Raw genomic sequence first — 7,329 nt, forward strand, 5'->3', positions numbered from 1 at the left:
AACATTGAGCTGGAATGTTTGAAATTAAAAAAAAATCCGCGATTAATGTTTTTAGCAACTACTTACAAGTCTGAATTGAAAGGATTAAGGAAAAAATCTTGAAAAATGTAAATTAGGGTAAATACTGGGACAACAACAACAAAATTATAATGATTCGAGTATCTTCGTATGATGTTATTATCTTTTTGATCCATTAAGCTGTTTGATCGAGTGCTTAAAAGCAAATATTAATTTAATTTGTTTTATGAAATTTGTAAAAAATATCATAAACAAATTATATGAAACATTTAAAAATTCGACAAATTTTGAATAAGGGATGAATATACCTCCTGTGGTGTTAAAATCCTCTAAAATTATGAAAATTGTTGTTTGGAAATTCTGAAAATAGCAATCCATATTTGCCAATATGGAATACAATAGGGCAAGATTTCAGCGAAAAAAAAATTATATGTAATTGGAAAAAAAATGTTATTTCAAGTTCATCCCAGAAGATCTTGGCTTGGCTTCATAATCGATTTTGAAACCTGAACATATATATTTTACTTTCGATGCCGAATGACTTGAAAATCAAGAAACTTTAAAATCTAGTGTTATCACGAAAAAATCATTGTTTGTGAAAAAAAAATTAGATTAAGAATTTAAAGAATCATCAAAAGAAATATGGAAAATTAAAAAAAATTTTTTTTGATGCCAAATGACATGAAACGTCAAAATCTTACGTCAAAAAAAATATTTAAAGCTGAAAATGAACTTTCAGGGTTTTCCGAAAAACGGTCGGAAACGTTGGAAAAATAATGTTTAAAGTGAATTCAGTTTACAAAAGTTTTCAAAATGTTGTAGTAATTCACTCTTGGTTTGTAATTGATTCAAAAACAATTTTAGTAAGAGTATTGTTAAAAATATGACTTTTTCTTAAACGTCTCCAAATATAAAGCTGACAATTCTCCAAATTAATCTATTGAAAACCGAAAGAAATTTTCGTTCTCATGCATTACGGATGCTGACGGAAAGATGAATTATCGGAATCAATTAAGACTTCTGTCAAATTGATTGAATGGCATATTTTGTAGGCAATGTTTACCTTTATCCTTCGTCTTCATTTCATATTTGCTAAGCACCTTGCCTAAATAAATTTCAACTTACGGTCAAAAGAGAACCAGGAGAAATGTGGGCTCAAAGAGGGGGTAACACTAATTAACTAATAAAGCTTGTAAGAGTTATTCTCAATAACTCATGTTGGAAGGAAAATTTTCACATTTAATCAACGTAAGTGTTGAATACATGGGTAGAATTTAAATTTATCAATTTAATAAAAAAAAGTGTCTGAAAACTCAAAATTTTGTTCAAATGTGTCTGTATTCCAGAAACCTCCAACTTCGTTTTCATTTTTCAGTCAAACGACGACACACAGAGTTAGTAGTACAATGCACCTGGAAAAAAATGCCACCCATAAATTTTATTTCTTTCACTCCGGGTAAATTCATCCCATATATTAATGAGTCTAATTTGGAGAGCCTAATGAATATAAACGGGCTCGAAGCCGCAGCCCGTGCCAGTGTCTAATGCTGCAAAGGACATCGTATGGAGGGAAAATCAACGCGCCATTCCATCTGCAGCATTCCTTGATCTTGAAAGAACCAACCCAGATGCTTAGAAAAAGGTCCTGATGCTGAACGACCGGGTGCAAAGAAGAAACGACAGAGGAAAAAAAGATGCAATCTACCTCGGAGAAACATTTCGCCAGCATTGTCATAATGCTCGTTAATACCGTCCTGAAGTGTTTAACTGAATTTTGAATGAGACAATGACATCATTTTCCACTTCTGATGCTGATTCTGGTCAGTGGAGAGATTAGTTGGAGAAAAAAGTTGGAGAAAGATCTGTCTAATTATGATGAATGGCTTTTGTCATTTGAAAACCATCAAATCGCATTTTCTTCGTGGAAAAATTTGAATTTCATTAACAGATTAAGAGAATGTCTTCGAATTTAAAAAATTGAATAAGTAAAATTGACCCTTGAAGTCTAGACTCTATGGTCGATTTAACTTTTAAATTTTTATTAGCTTGTGCGATCGATGTTTGAAAAATGGTCCCACACCACATTTCAAATAAAAAGCTTTTTTGCTTTTGAAAAAAAAATGTTGAGAATATGTTTAAATAAGCATAAATAAACATAAATTATAAAAATAAACCACACCTAACCTTCACCTTTCAACTTTCCCATAAGATCTTTGGTGAGGATTCAAAGTAGCCTATTTTGAATAATGAACCCCCACTGGCACTGGCAGCTACAAATCAATGGTGGTACAAGTTCTTCATGGCATCATAACAGTTTAAGACTTTAAAACAATTCCACCACCCTCCCTCCCTCCCCCTCTCTAGCTTCGATGAGCTTAATTTCTTCCACCCAACCAATGAATGGATCCTTAGGCACATCTGCTTAAATCAATTTGCATACCAGCACCAGAAATCCAAGGAAGGAACTGGCTTCGATTTGCATAAATTTGCAACCACCGACCGGCTGCCAGCCCTATATAGCTAAGTATTTGCACTTCCATTACTGCTCCTTAAAGTAGGCAAGCAGGTATTCGGCAAGACGGTTTTTGCCGGTCGATGTCGTTACATTTTCTCACATTTACACCACCCACAAAATTTTCGGCCTCCCAAAGCCCAAGGCAATCGAATGCTCACTCTCTCTCTCTTTTACCGATTTTCTCAACATTGTGTTAACAATATTCGTACATGTCCAATCGATGAGAAAATTTTAGGGGCGATTTTCTATCCGTAGTTTTGGGAGGTGGATGGGAACTTGTTGTAGGAGATCTTAACGGTCGCTATGGTGAGGGAAGTATTTTGTTTTCGTTCCAATCGAGTGTCATAAGAAACATTTAGTTGTAGGGAGTGCTTGATTTGAGCTTACACAGCTAATTTTGTGTTAAATATGGTACCGATAGGATGTTTTTCGTCTTTTCTTTCTGATAGAAATTTATTACATCAAAGAGACAAGACTTTTTAAAACGATACACATCAATCACCATTTTAAAAATAAACAATTCAACGATTTTGACAATTTGTCATGGAACTTGATATTAATGGTTTAGTCAAATTGTATCTTTTATTTTAGCTCTTTATATATTCCAAGAGTATTTTTTCGAAAAATGGTAAAAAAACTATATAGCAAACTTCTATCGTCCTCACTTAGGCAGTGTCCAGTTTTCTAATTAGCAGTTGTTTGAGTACATTGCACAGTGCAGAAAAAAGTGTATAAATCACAAATAAGTTCAATATCTTCCCTCCTACACGATCCAAATCTATGAAAATATACTATCCTTAAAAAAAACCAGAGATATAATGCCTTTTAAACCCCAAATTTTTCTCTAGTTTGTAAACAAAAAATTATTTATGATAAAAGCTTAGATTTGGAAGTTTTGAAACAAATAAAACCTATCTTATTTGTTTTTTTTCCGAGGAATTGATTGATGGCTTTTTGGGCAACCGCACGCATTGAAAAGTGAAGAAATGGTAAATTTACCCTTAATTCCCCTACTTTTTTTTATTAATTTCAGAAAAAAGCATGATGGAATTTGATAATTTTGAACCATAAGTGACCTATTTTAAGCAATTTGAGCCACCACACACATCGGAAAATGAAGTAATGGCTGTTTTACCCTCAACGCGCTGTGTTTTTTAAATACATAAAAAAGCATCGAGGACTTGAAAATTTTGATCCAAATTAAGCTTATCTTCTACGTTTTGCCTTTCTTTCAGAAAGGTATAGTTATCGGTCGATTTTGGAGATCATTAATTATGGGTCTTAGATATACCTTTATAGGTACCTATCGAATCAGCTCGTCGAGTTCAGACGATGTCTGTGTATTTGTGTGTATTGGTGTGATTTTTTATAAACTTTTTTGCACGTTTTTGCGAAACTGGGCAGTACAATAAAAATGATTTTTAGCTTAAAAAATTTGATTTTTTTTCTTCTTCGTCCTATAAAAGAAAGAAAAAAAAACAAAATAGTTTGAAAAATAAATTTTCATAGTAATTATCATCAAATCATCACTCCAAAAAACGTGTCAATTTGGCTTGCTAGCCACAACCAGCAATCACTAAAATCAAGATTATCGTGTCTATGACGTCAAATTATACGTGACGTCATAGATACTCGCATGCTATCTCAAAGTATGGATCTGTCTATGTGTGGAAGGGAGAACAGACAGGCTTCACTCCCACTCAGGTTTGATGTCATCGTGACAGAAACCGTGTGGGAGGAAGACCGCAGTTTAAATTTTCCCGGCCAAAGGTTTAATTTTTTCATTGTAATGGTTCAGTTCGAAACCGAACCATATCAAAAATTTCGGAACCGAAGTTCCAAAACATAAAGTTAAAAATGGTTTTCACCAAGGGGTACGACCCCGAAATCAGTGAAGTCGTTGATGAGTACGTCATGCCCACACTGCATGGTACGAAAGTGATTGTTACTTCGAGATTCTCCCAACATTATATTCAGGTTGCTCTGTGAAGGACAAAACGACGAAGGGGCGCGTGTGGGAGAACGAAGCACACCATATCAATTTCTTCACACGCTCATTTTCATTTACCATTTTAATGGTTACTTAATTAATTATTTAATATTTTTGCTTTTGAATGAATTATCGGAAAAACTGCAATCATAATGGTAGTTCTCATGAAAAAAATATAATAAGGTTAAAAAAGTTGACATTGAGATATTTTTTTATATTGTAATTTTTAATTTTATATTCGTCTTCTTGATTGATTTTGATCGGTATGGTTTTTTTATGATCGATATAATTATGCGTTGAGACCAGTCCGACATATCATTTACCAAATTGAAAATTTCAAATATTATTATAAAAGGCGCTTGGGATCAGAGGGGTACAAGTGTCTAAATGATAGATTCGAGAAAACGCGCTTCAAAGTTGTACAGGTGCTCAATTTTTCATATATTTTTCGAATTCGAGCAATTTTTATTCAATCAAAAAAGTGTTCAAAAAAAATTATAAAAAATTTAAGTTTTGCACCAGATGTACATTGAAACATAAAAAAACCGTTGGTTATACTTAACTCAAAATTGATGATTTTGGCACTTGCACCCCTATGATCCTGGAGGGCTCATATATACAAATTTGAAAATATATTTTACCGATCATTGGACTCTATGTTAGAATCAAAGATATTATTTTCTTGCTGTCTTGACTCGATAGGTTATCCAGAGCAAAAGTTGAAGTATTTGAAACACATGGTTGGGACCTTTTTTTTATATTGTAATCTTTAATTTTATATTCATGTTCTTATTTTTACTAAACTGACTAACCATTTACTAAACTAAAAATTTCAAAAATGATCATATATAAAAATTTGAAAATATGTTTTACCGATCATTGGACTCTATGTTAGAATCATTGCTACTTATTTTTCGCTGTTTTCACTTCATAAGTTACCCAGAGCAAATGTTGAATTATTTGAAACACATGGTTGGGAACCTTTTTTTATATTGTAATCTTTAATTTTATATTCATGTTCTTAATTGATTTTGATCGGTATGCTTTTTTTATTATCTATATACCTAGGCATGCAGACCAGGCCGACAAACCATTTTTTAAACTGAAAATTTCAAAATTGATTATATATTCAAATTTGAAAACATACTTTACCGATCGTTGGACTCTATGCTAGAATCATTGATACTCTCAAGTAACATTTTGAAATCTCAATGGTTTTATAAAATAAATAAGATGTTTTTTAAAGGGGTTGAGAAAGATCTAAAAGCTGTAAAGCGTATTTCGGGAAAACCATTATATAATCTATCTTCAGGATAGTTACACGACCTCTATACAACTGTTTTTATAAATCACCTGTCAAGTCCAAGGTTAGTTTTATCATTCAACTTTATATAGGTTTCGAAATTCGCTATACAGCAAGTAAAAAACCACCGATGAATGCAGCACTTGAACAAGACCAAATTGCATTATACAAAACTAACGAGAATTGACATTTCAATTTCGATCGGATGTATACAAAAATAAGTGTTCGAAATATGTACTGGCGAAGTAAACTTTTGTGGTGGTAAAAATTTAAAACGAGGAATAATAATCATCAATTCGTTGATTAGCTATCGAAGGCAAGACTCGAGCAGGATATTTTCAGTAGCAGAACACTCTTACGGAGCTTGCTGATCAAGTTTTTGTGGGCCTGCTGGGTTGCACAACACGGGTGGATTTCGAAACACGAACATTTTTCTTCAGAGTTTAACCAGGCCGTCAGTAATTGTTCTGCTCAAGTGTTAAGTGATCACATTCTGTAAGAAACAAGCATGCAAGAATCGACTGTAAACTTTTATTTGCTATCGGAATTGGACCCCCCAAAGAAGCTTCGAATGTGTTCGTAAGATACCTATCAAACAGATCTTTAAGTAGCAAAGATAAAAAATAAATGTTTTTAAATTCTGTATTCTTAATTATCAAATAAAATTTTATCACAATGTTGAATTCACTTTCACTATTGAATTATTAATTTAAAATGGAGTTAAGCTGCCCTTTCAATTCGGAACATGTAAAAAATCGTAGCTGTTTCTGTTCCCGGAAGTAGTACTTTTTTCATCCAACTCGAATGTAGGTATCCATTAATTAGCAGTATCGTAATCCATCTTCCGCTGTCCATTTCAAAGATTTTATGCATAAACACTTCCATGATTCTGAGATGATCCGGTGGCGGTATTTGTTCCTAATGAATAGAGAAGAATTCAGCAGCACACAGCTATACTCGCCGGTTTTATTCCGATCACTTTCAGCGAACAAGCCGTATTCCGAAACATCTAAAACATACATATTGCTTTTTAATTTCTGTGTGATAAATACAATAATTTTGGAGTTATTTACCTGTTAATTCCGAAAAGTTGATAACCATTTCTGAAGATTTTATGGTTCCGATTTTTCAGGAGGAAGACAACTTCGTGCTCGAACTTTCTGAAGCAGTTTGCCGGAATGCTAATTACTCTTGGAATGTTTGAACAACGGATCCGGCGGTGGACAGAAAATATCAAACTTTTTTTTTCTAAAAGTTACGAGGAAATTAGCTTTCGGTAGCTGTTCTCACTGCAGAGTATTTAAGAACAACAGGAATCAAATTTGAATCACGAATTATTTTTGTTTTTTTGTTTACACTGTGATTTGCAACAACCGTTATTTTCGAGTTTTGGTAGATCTGGAGAAAGCCTTTTGGCTATAAGAAGAGCAAAATTGAGTTAGAGAAAACAAATTGTTCTGGTAATGGCATTTCCCCAGAGTATATGGCCTTATAATTGTTTTT

At 33.1% G+C, this 7,329-nt stretch overlaps 1 long non-coding RNA gene across 1 annotated transcript; it reads right to left on the bottom strand.

Annotated features, from left to right (window-relative positions):
- Window positions 1-6,337: 6,337 nt before the first annotated feature.
- On the bottom strand, window positions 6,338-7,100 carry LOC129760045 (uncharacterized). The gene is made up of 2 exons (XR_008740288.1): window positions 6,900-7,100; window positions 6,338-6,835 (listed from the first exon to the last, which is right to left on the bottom strand). It is a non-coding gene; the product is annotated as an uncharacterized LOC129760045 (long non-coding RNA).
- Window positions 7,101-7,329: the final 229 nt, after the last annotated feature.

The sequence above is a fragment of the Uranotaenia lowii genome, unplaced genomic scaffold, assembly GCF_029784155.1.
Source record: "Uranotaenia lowii strain MFRU-FL unplaced genomic scaffold, ASM2978415v1 HiC_scaffold_384, whole genome shotgun sequence".
Lineage (NCBI taxonomy): Eukaryota > Metazoa > Arthropoda > Insecta > Diptera > Culicidae > Uranotaenia > Uranotaenia lowii.